The following is a 9,791-nucleotide window of genomic DNA, read 5'->3' on the forward strand; positions in this document are numbered from 1 at the left end:
GATGGCATATATTTCATTAAAGTTTATTCTAATATATTCTCATTAAAAATGTAATTTAAAATCATCTACTAGCAGTTATACATTTTTAAAAAATCATTTAATAACAAAAAGGACAAAACAACAAAAGTCTTTCCTTTCTTACAGATGGACATTGTAGTGGACCTAATTCGATTTTCTTTTTAAAACTCCAAAGAGAAAAGTAGATTCAAATCTAAATAAAATGAATTCTAAAATATTTACTAAACTACTGGTCTCGTGTACCATTGTCTGTTTTCTGTTGTTTCTCTGTCTCTTCTCTTGCTCTTTTCACTGGTCCAGCTGCACCATATTTATCACATTCATCATCACTATCAAATTTAGTTTTCTTGCCCTGAAACTGTATTTTTCCTTTAGCAGATCCAGCCTGGGTAATTTTATTTCCCTTTCCCTTTCCTTTAAATTTGCAACCTTCTGACTTACATTTGTTTAAGGGATTCTTGTTGAGCTTCCATCAATTTTTTCAATGCTGCTTTTTGTTACCTCTCCTTCTGGTACTTCCTAGGTCACTTGTTGGTTCTTTAATTGTAAGTTACCATTGTTTGCATCCTTGGCTTTATCCAATACTTCTTTAGCTTTTTCTTTAAACCGAATTATTCCCTCTTTGCTCGTCTGAAAAAGTCTATCCATTTTATTTCTCCATGATTTAAGAAAAGGATGCGCAAATCTTCTCTACACGTCTGATGATGTAAATCACCTGAAAATTTCAATAAGCAGCCCATCTTTTCTTCTAGAGATTTTATTTTAGCATCTTCTTCTTAATTATGTTTTTCCTCTTGCTCTTGTTTAGCGCGTAATTTAACTTCCACTTTATTTTGTCTTCTTTCATCATTCTTTTTTGCAAAGTAATCTTCCTTGAAAACTATAAGCAGGTCTGTATCTTTGTACTTCTGGCCAGTGGTCTCTACAAACTTCTTAGCAGATTCAGTATTTTCAAACACAGCAAATATTGATTCCTTATAGGTTCTGTCCAATGTTCTTCTCATCGGAATATTTCGTACTTGACCTTTTATCTTCTAACCATTCTTTTGTGTCATCAAGGGTTACTGCATCAGTTGGGAAGCCTTTAATATAAACAATTCTGTCTCTTACATCATTTTTATACTCATCGGTCACTTCAGGGAGGGGTTTGCTTGGAGGTCTTCTGATTTTAGTTTTATCTTCACTTACTTCCATGAGATCTACCTTTGATTTGCTCAATGCTTCTACTATTATATTAAAGTCTGTTGCTAGACAGTTTAACCTGTTGAATTTTATCATTGTCTCCAAAGGTACCAATCTAGTCTTCATCTAGTTTGATCTGTTCCTTTTAAAATTTGACCTGTGGCAAATTAAAGTCACCAAAATAATACTCGATTTGATGGCAGATTTTGGCCTCTAGCTCAGCCATCTTTTCACTATCACCATTTTCGGTCATTGTGGCGATCTGAAAACTGTCCGTTCCGTTATGGTTCCAGTCCCACAGTAACGGAGCAGCAACAGCAACATCCATCCAGGTATAACATTCTTTTTGTGGACTATGCTATGCAATTGACCATGGTGTCCCCTGAGACCATGGTCCTGAGCCCCAAGGCCCATCAGCTCATTGCCTTAAGATGTTTGATAATATCTAGGAAGTTTTCACCCTTTTGTCTGCTGCATGCATACCATTCATAGCTATGTTTGCATGAAAGATAAATACTCATGTACAAATATCCTCTTTTAGACTTCTGTATTTGTGGGATATATAAATCTATATACATCCCACTCAATCTATATGTATCTTACTCCATTACCCATTCAGCCTTTGTTTCAATCCATATCTACACACAGAAAACTGTTCTTCCAAGTTTGTGTGTATATCACTATTTACCTCTATCCCTTTTAGTTCATGCATACCTCCTTGTGTCTTCACCCATCTTCATCATTCTTCGGCTACCCTCCCTCTTCTTGTGTACTGCCCTCTTCATCACCCAAGCTACCATGAGTCTACCCTCTAGCCAGTGAATTACTCGCCTCTCCCTCCCACACGTGGTAACCATCAAAGAATGATTGTTTTTGTATGGAAACCTTTTCTTAAGCACATATAATAATGGTCTCATACAATATTTGTCCTTTTATGATTTTCTAATTTTTCTCAGCATAATGTCCTCGAGTTTCATCCATGAGGCATTTCACAGAATCATGGTGACTCTTCAGTGTTACATAGTATTCTATTGTGTGTTTGCAACAAAGTTTGTTTATAACTTTTTCTATTGATGGGCACTTTGGCTGTCTCCATCTCTTTGTTATTGTGAATGGTGCTGTGATGAATATTGGTGTGCATATATCTTTTTGTGTCCTGGCTTGTATTTCTTGTAGATATTTACCAAGTAGAAGGATGTATACCAAACTAGGTATACAAATTAGCTCTATTTCCAACTTTCTGAGAAAGTGCCTTACCATTTTCCAGAGTATTTAAGGTCTTTGTTTTTTAACACTTTAAAGAAGTCTTTTTCAGCATATTTGCCCACTGAAATCTATCAGTTGATTTATTGACTGCTGCTTCTATGGCTGCTGGCTTGTTTATGTCACAGCGTGATACAAGTGTCCTCAGTGTCCTCCTAAAGATCTCAAACTAAGAGGAAAGTCCTGGAAAATATGTAAAGGATCAGCCCAGGAAGCAAACTGAGAATGTCTTTGTTGTGAGGTGTAGTCCAGTCAGTTCTGACTCTTAGTGATGTTGTGTACAACAGAAAGCAACATACGTGATGCTGTGCCACCCTCACAATTGTTGTTATGTTTGAGCCCCATTGTTGCAGCGACTGTGTCAGTCTGTCTCATTGAGGGTCTTCCTCTTTTCTCACTAACTTACTCTACCAACCATGATGTCCTTCTCCAGAGAATTTCTAGACCCACTGATATCTAAGTCTCAGTCCAGTATGCACTCTGATTAGTATTGGTGTCACTACAGTTTACTGCTAACTCCAAGAGAAAGATAGACAATACTGTAACAGCATAATATTGGTCTATGTAAACAAACCAAAGTGATTTGATTTTTGTAAATGTTAGCAAATCTTTGTATTGGTTATTTATTGTTGTGTGCCAAATTATGCCAAAATTTAGCAGCTTTCAACAGCACACATTTATTCTCTTATAATTTCTGTGGTTTAGGGACACAGGAGCAGTTTGTTGACTGAGTCCTCTGCTTCCTAGTCGCTCACAAGGCTGTGCTCAAAGTGTCAGTAGAGTGTCAGAAGTCTCATCTGAAAACTCAACTGGGGAAGAATCTGCTTTAATATGTTTGCTGGCAGGATTCAGTTTCTCTCAGGGTATTGGACTGAAGGCTTTGGTTCCTTATTTTCTACTGATCAAAGGTCATATTGAGTACTTGGCTGTGTGGGTTTCTTAGACCTGGCAACTTACTTCATCAAAGCATTCAAGAAAGAGGGTCAGATAGCAAAATGGAAGTCACACTCTTCTATAACCTAAGCATAGAAATGACATCCCATATCATTTGCCTTGTTTTTGTTGTTGTTGTTGTTGTTGTTGTTTTTAAACAAGTCATGGGGTCCAGCCCATTTTCAGGGAAAAAGTATTCCACAAAGGTATGAATACCAGGAGACAGGGATTATTGGGGGACATTATAGACATCTGCAGGTCATGGGCCTTTCATGTCCACTTGTGAAAAAAATGAATGTTCCATGGTTATTGAACATATGCTGAACACTGCGTTCAGATGATGTTAAAAGGAAACAAGTTAATTGTCCAGAGAAACCTAGTCAAAACGCCTTCCCTACATCTCGTTTCTTTTTGCTTCTTGAAAATAATTGCTTAAAATGTTGCTAATGTAATAATATTTCATGTTATTCTAGGGCTGCTAAAGAATTTATAAACATCAGAATAAATCATTCTTCTTTCTCCAGAAGCTTTGCTCATTGATGACTTTTTAGGTGTAGTAACTGACTCTCACAGTACTTGATGAAGAATCCTTATTATTGGCCTGGTGGCTTGAGATTAACAACCAAGAAGCAAGAATTGGGATCTAGGGGGTACCCTAAGTTTACCTCTCTGTGTATCTCTTCCATCTGCAAACATGAGCTTGAATCTCTTTTCTCAGGGGTCATAATGTAGCTTGAGGTTAAAGAGATTATGGATGAAAATGCTCTGCTTGTTCGAATAGATACACTAAGTAATTACTGAGAGTTGTTATATGATAAAACATAGTTTAAAAGTCATTCTTATATCTTTATTATGTCACTGCTGTTTTATGTCAGATACCTGGTCATTTTTTGCCCTGCTCTCGTCCTCATGCATGCTACACATTGCAGCCAAATAATATTTATAAGATGCTTACCTGACCAGATCACTCCTCTAATTAAAATTCTGTAATCATATGTAAATATCATCATGATACAGTGTCAAATGAGCTAAGAGATTATAGAGTACACATTGCTTATACATAAAAAGCATATTTCTGGAAGGATACGCCAGAAACTTCTCTCAGTGCTTCCCATGTGTCCTTAGAGGAAGAAGGGCTCAATAAACTGTCTTTTTAATTAGAAACCTTTTATACTTTTGAATTTTAGTATGACCTAACCAAAAACAAAATAAATAAAACTCTTATATGATCTGAACATCTTTAGGAAAAATTTAAATTCCTAACCTGAAATACTTTCATAGTTAGTTCTTTGTCTACTTTGTATCCTCTGCTCCCTCCAACGTACCTTGTACTTGCATCCTATGGCCCAAGTATCCCCAAGAATACTATTGCTATATGCCATTGCTTCCTGATGTGAACATATTGAGCCTTCTGCAGGCCTTATACACTAGGGCATCCTGTCTGACTCTGCAACTTTGTTCTTGCCATCTTTTCTTCTTGACATGACTTTTAACTCCTCTGTATCTGGGTAGTTTCTACACATTCTCCCTGATGCTCGTCTCATTCTGCTACAATGGACTGCAGAGTCCTGGTGTGGCGCTGTGGGTTAATGCAATGGATTGCAAAGTTGGTTTGATCCACAAGGCCAAAAGTTTGAGCTCATCGGCTGCTCCTCAGAAACCCTATATAGGGTCTTTATGGCTTGGAACTGACTCAATGGCATTTAACAACAATAACAATAATGCTATGTGTAGATTACTTGTGCAAATTGTGCTTATAGCTAATATAGCATTAATGGCAACTATACACTTGGCCCTCACCAGATGGACTAAACAGGAATCAAATCAACTACATCTATAGAAAAAGATGATGGAAAAGCTCAATATTAGAATAAGACCTGGTCACGCTGTGGAACAGTTATAGGCTCACATACACGTTAAAGTGGAAGCTGAAGAAAATTAAAATGAGTCCAGGAGAGCCAAAGTAGGACTTTGAATATATCCTACATGAAGTTAGAGAACATCTCAAGTATAGATTTGACACATTGAACAATAATAACCAAAGACCAGACAAGTTATGGAATGAAATCAAGGACATCATATATAAGGGGGTGGGGGAGGTAATTTTAAAGACAGGAAAGAAAGGATCAAAACTGTGTTAGAGGAACTCTGAAACTTAAACGTAATGTAGATTAGTCGAAGAAATAATGACATAGAAATACTGAACAGAAGATGTCAAAGAGTGACGCAAGAAGTCATAATAAAGTATTACATTGAAACTGCAAAGACCTGAAGTTAGAAAACAAAAAGGAAAAAGCATGCTTGGCATTTCTCAAGCTGAAAGAACTGAAGAAAAATTCAAGTGTCAAGTTACAGTTGAATTTGTAACTACTGAAATATGTTGAAAGCACTCACTCATCTATGCCAAGAAATTTGGAAGACCTGGCCAATAGATTGGAAGAGATCCATATTTATGTCCATTCTAAAGAAAGGTGATCCAACAAATGTAAAAATGATCAAACATTATCTTTAAAATCACACACAAGTAAAGTTTTGTTGAAGATAATTTAATAAAAAACAAATGCAGCAGCATATTGACAGTAAACTGCCAGAAATTCAAGCTGGACTCAGAAGAGGACATGGAACAAGGGATCTCTTTGCTGATATCAGATGGCTTTTGACTGAAAACAGAATATCAGGAAGATATTTACCTGTGTTTCATTGAGTATGCAAAGGCATTTGACTGTGTGGATCATAACAATTTAGAAATAACATTGAGAACTCCAGAACACATCATTGTGCACATGCAGAACTTATAGACCAAGAGAAAGGCATTCAAACAGAACAAGGGGATGTTGTAGGGCTTAAAATCAGAAAAGGCGTGCATCAGCCAATGAATAAGGAAGACTTAAAGAAAAATTGATGCATTTGAATTATGGTCTTAGTGAATAGTTATGAATATACTATAAGCTGCAAGAATAATGAACAAATCTGCTTTGGAAAAAGAACAGCCAGAATGCCCCTGAGAAGTAAAGATGGAGAGACGTTGTCTCACATACTCTGCAAATATTATCAGGATGGACCAGTCCTGGAAAAGGACATTATGTTTTCTAGAACAGAGGGTCAGCAAAAAAGAGGAAGACCCTCAAGAAGATGTAACGATGGGCTCAAATAACAATAACTGTGAGAATGGAACAGGGCTAGGCAGTGTTTTGTTCTGTTGTACACAAGGTCATATAAGAAGGAATCAACTTGATGGTATCTAACAAGATTTACAGTACGTACCAGATTAAACCTTTACATTGAGAAATGCAAAATCGTTTTGTTGTGTTTTGTTTCTGTAACTCTTTTGGGTCAGCTTCTCTTGAAGCAGATCTTGAAATGAGTATTTGTTTGTAAGGGATTTATTATTGAAACTGGTTATGTGATGGAGCAAGCAGGAGAAGTAAGGGAAAGACTTCAAGCTAAGGTGCAGTTTCTGGAAAAGTCTCAGGGAACGCAGTTTCAGCCTAGTCTTGCAGAGCAGCATGCTATATAATAAACTCATCTTTTTCATTTATGTTTACTGTCTGTCTCCCCTAATAAAATGTGAGCTTGAAGAATGCAGGGATGTTTTTTCTACCTTGTTCACAGATGTATTCCAGACAATTTAAACAGTGTTTGAAAGTAGTAGTCATTCCCCATATCTTTTTTGGGGGGAATCAATCTTCCCCACAGAAGATATTGGATGCTGTTCAGGATTCCACCTATGGTCTTGTGTAATGCAGAGGCTCTGCAGGAAGCCTCCTTCACTGGGCTCATTGTATCCCCATTTTAGGTATTCCAATCAGCTATAGGCAGAAGATGGACTTAAAAGCTTTCCATGGTGGTATTTCTGGCTATTCCTTTCTCTCCCTCTCTAGTGTCTATTTTATAGTGGTATGCGAGGGAAACCAAGATTCAAAAGACAGCCAAGCATCTTAACATTATTTTCCCCCTTTCCCCCATTCAAACCATGTCTTAATAGCTGTATCCCAGAGCCCTGTTGTTCCAAGGTTGTGCATACATCATTATTTACCTCTGTCCCACTTCAACTTCACATTCATCCTATTGTATTTCATTTCATTGCAATGATTACAATGATTATCCCCTCCATGCATCATCAAATAACCAAAGCTTGCACCCCACAGGCCCGCCCCCCCTGGCTGTCAGCAAACAGCTCCTCTCCCTCCCTGAGTCCCATGTCTCTAACCACTCCAACTGTCCACGCCATCATCTCTGTCTCCATGCCTGGCCTCACTGCCTCTCTAGGTAGGGTCACACTTTCTGCTCTGATTGCTTGATGACCCCAGGGACCTCCACTCCTGGGTTGCACAATCAATCTCCTTCTTTTGCAAAAAAAAAAAAAAAAAATCTGACTCTATATTTACAACCCTCACAGTCAGTCCTGGTGGTATGTATTCACTGTTGTACCACAAGAGTCTTATCACCATTTTCTTTCATCAGCCCAGTTCCAACAGTTTGGAAATTATTCAGTGGATGTTCTGTCTATCCCTGCCCTGTCTAGAGCTAGGCTCCCTCTTGAAAGCTTACAAGCCAGTCGCTTCTTGCCTTTATAGCCTTCCCCACCCATTTTGGGACTTGGCAGTTTCCAGCCCCCACCCAAGGTATTCCAGTCAGTTAAAGGCTGAAGACAGACTTACAAGTTTTCTGTTGTGATATTTCTGGCTATTCCCCGCCCCCGCTTAAGTGTCTAGTTCACAGTGGTAGGCAAGGGAGACCAAAATTCAAAAGATGGCCAAGCATCCTAACATTATTCCTCTCTTTTCCCCTTTCAAGCCATGCTTCAATCCCTGTGTCCTGAAGCCCTGTTATTCCAAGGTTGTGCATACATCGTCATTTACCTCTGTCCCACCTAGCCCATGCGAGCCTGCCCAACTGTTCTCGAGTCCGCCTTGTTCTTCTTTTCCCTCCCCCTTCTTATGTATTGCCAGCCCCACTTCCCCAGCTTCTAGGCTCTCCTGTCTCTATTCCCTACCCTGTGCTCTTTCTCCCCCTCCCTCCGTCCCTTCCCACCTCTCATCTCATACATACCAGTCAGTGATCAGCACTTATATATGTCGATTTCCCCCCCCTTTTGGGTGAGTTCTTTTTCTTAGTCATTTACAATAATGGTCTTATATACTATGTCTCCTTTTGTGACTGACTAATTTCACTCAGCATAGTGTCCTCAAGGTTCATCCATGTTATGTGATGGCTAGCAGCTTCCTGTTGTTCTTCAAGGTGGCGTAGTATTCCATTGTGTGCATGTACCACAGTTTGTTTGTCCATTCTTCTATTGATGGGCATTTTGGTTGTCTCCATTTTACTGCTATTGTAAATAGTGCTGCTATGAACATTGGTGTGCATATATCTATTCATGTTATGGCTCATATTTCTTGTGGGTATATACCCACAAGAAATTAAAGGAATTGCTGAGTCATAAAGTATTTCTATTTCCAATCTTCTGAGGAAGCGCTATATTGCTTTCCAGAGTAGTTGGACCATTTTGAAGTCCCACTAACAATGTAGGAGGGCCCCAGTCTTTCCGCATCCTCGTCAGCATTTGTTTTCCTCTGCTTTTTTTTATCTTTGCTGTTATTGCTGGTGTGAGATGATATCTGATTGTTGTTTTGATTTGCATTTCTCTCATGGCTAGTGATCCTGAACATTTCTTCATATGTTTGTTGGCTGCCTGGATCTCCTCCTTGGTGAAGTGTCTGTTCATGTCCTGTGCCATTTTTTAATTGGATTATTTGTCTTTTTCTTGTAGAGGTGTTATAGTTTCCTATATATTTTAGAAATTAATCCCTTATCTGATATGTCATTGCAAAAGGTTTTTTCCATTCTGTGGGTTCCCTTTTTACTCTTTTAGCGAAGTCTTTTGATGCACATAGGTTTTTAATTTTTAGTATGTACCACTCATCTATTTTGTCTGTTTTTGTTTGTGTACTTTTCAAAATGTTTGGTAGTCTGTATATGCCTTGAATTAGCCCTCACATTTGTCCCTATCTTTTCATTGATGACCTTCATAATTTTGGGATTCACATTTAGATCTTTAATCCATGTTGAGTTCGTTTTTGTGTAGGGCGTGAGGTAAAGGTCTTGTTTCAGTCTTTTGCATATCACTTTCCAGTTTTGCCAGCACCGTTTGTTAAAGAGACTGTCACCCATCTCCAGGAAAGATGTGTGGTCAAAAGAACCAAAAGCAGAAGTAATATAAACACAGAGACAAAACCACCACTTTGGAACAGAAATGAAGCTGTGGTCAACTGTTGCGAGCTACACAGGCAGTGTGTATACAAGGTAGAAGCCTCCAGCAGTGGGTGAGGGTGTTCACTTTCTCAGGCCCCTTCTCTAGTCACTATGGTAGAGGTGTGCAGGTGGATATTGAGCAC

The 9,791-nt window shown here is 38.4% G+C and overlaps 1 pseudogene; it reads right to left on the reverse strand.

Moving 5' to 3' along the window:
- Nucleotides 1-244: 244 nt before the first annotated feature.
- Nucleotides 245-1,453, reverse strand: LOC102828652 (annotated as a pseudogene).
- Between the last annotated feature and the right edge of the window lie 8,338 nt (nt 1,454-9,791).

Source organism: Chrysochloris asiatica, unplaced genomic scaffold, assembly GCF_000296735.1.
Source record: "Chrysochloris asiatica unplaced genomic scaffold, ChrAsi1.0 scaffold00052, whole genome shotgun sequence".
Classification (NCBI taxonomy): Eukaryota; Metazoa; Chordata; class Mammalia; order Afrosoricida; family Chrysochloridae; genus Chrysochloris; species Chrysochloris asiatica.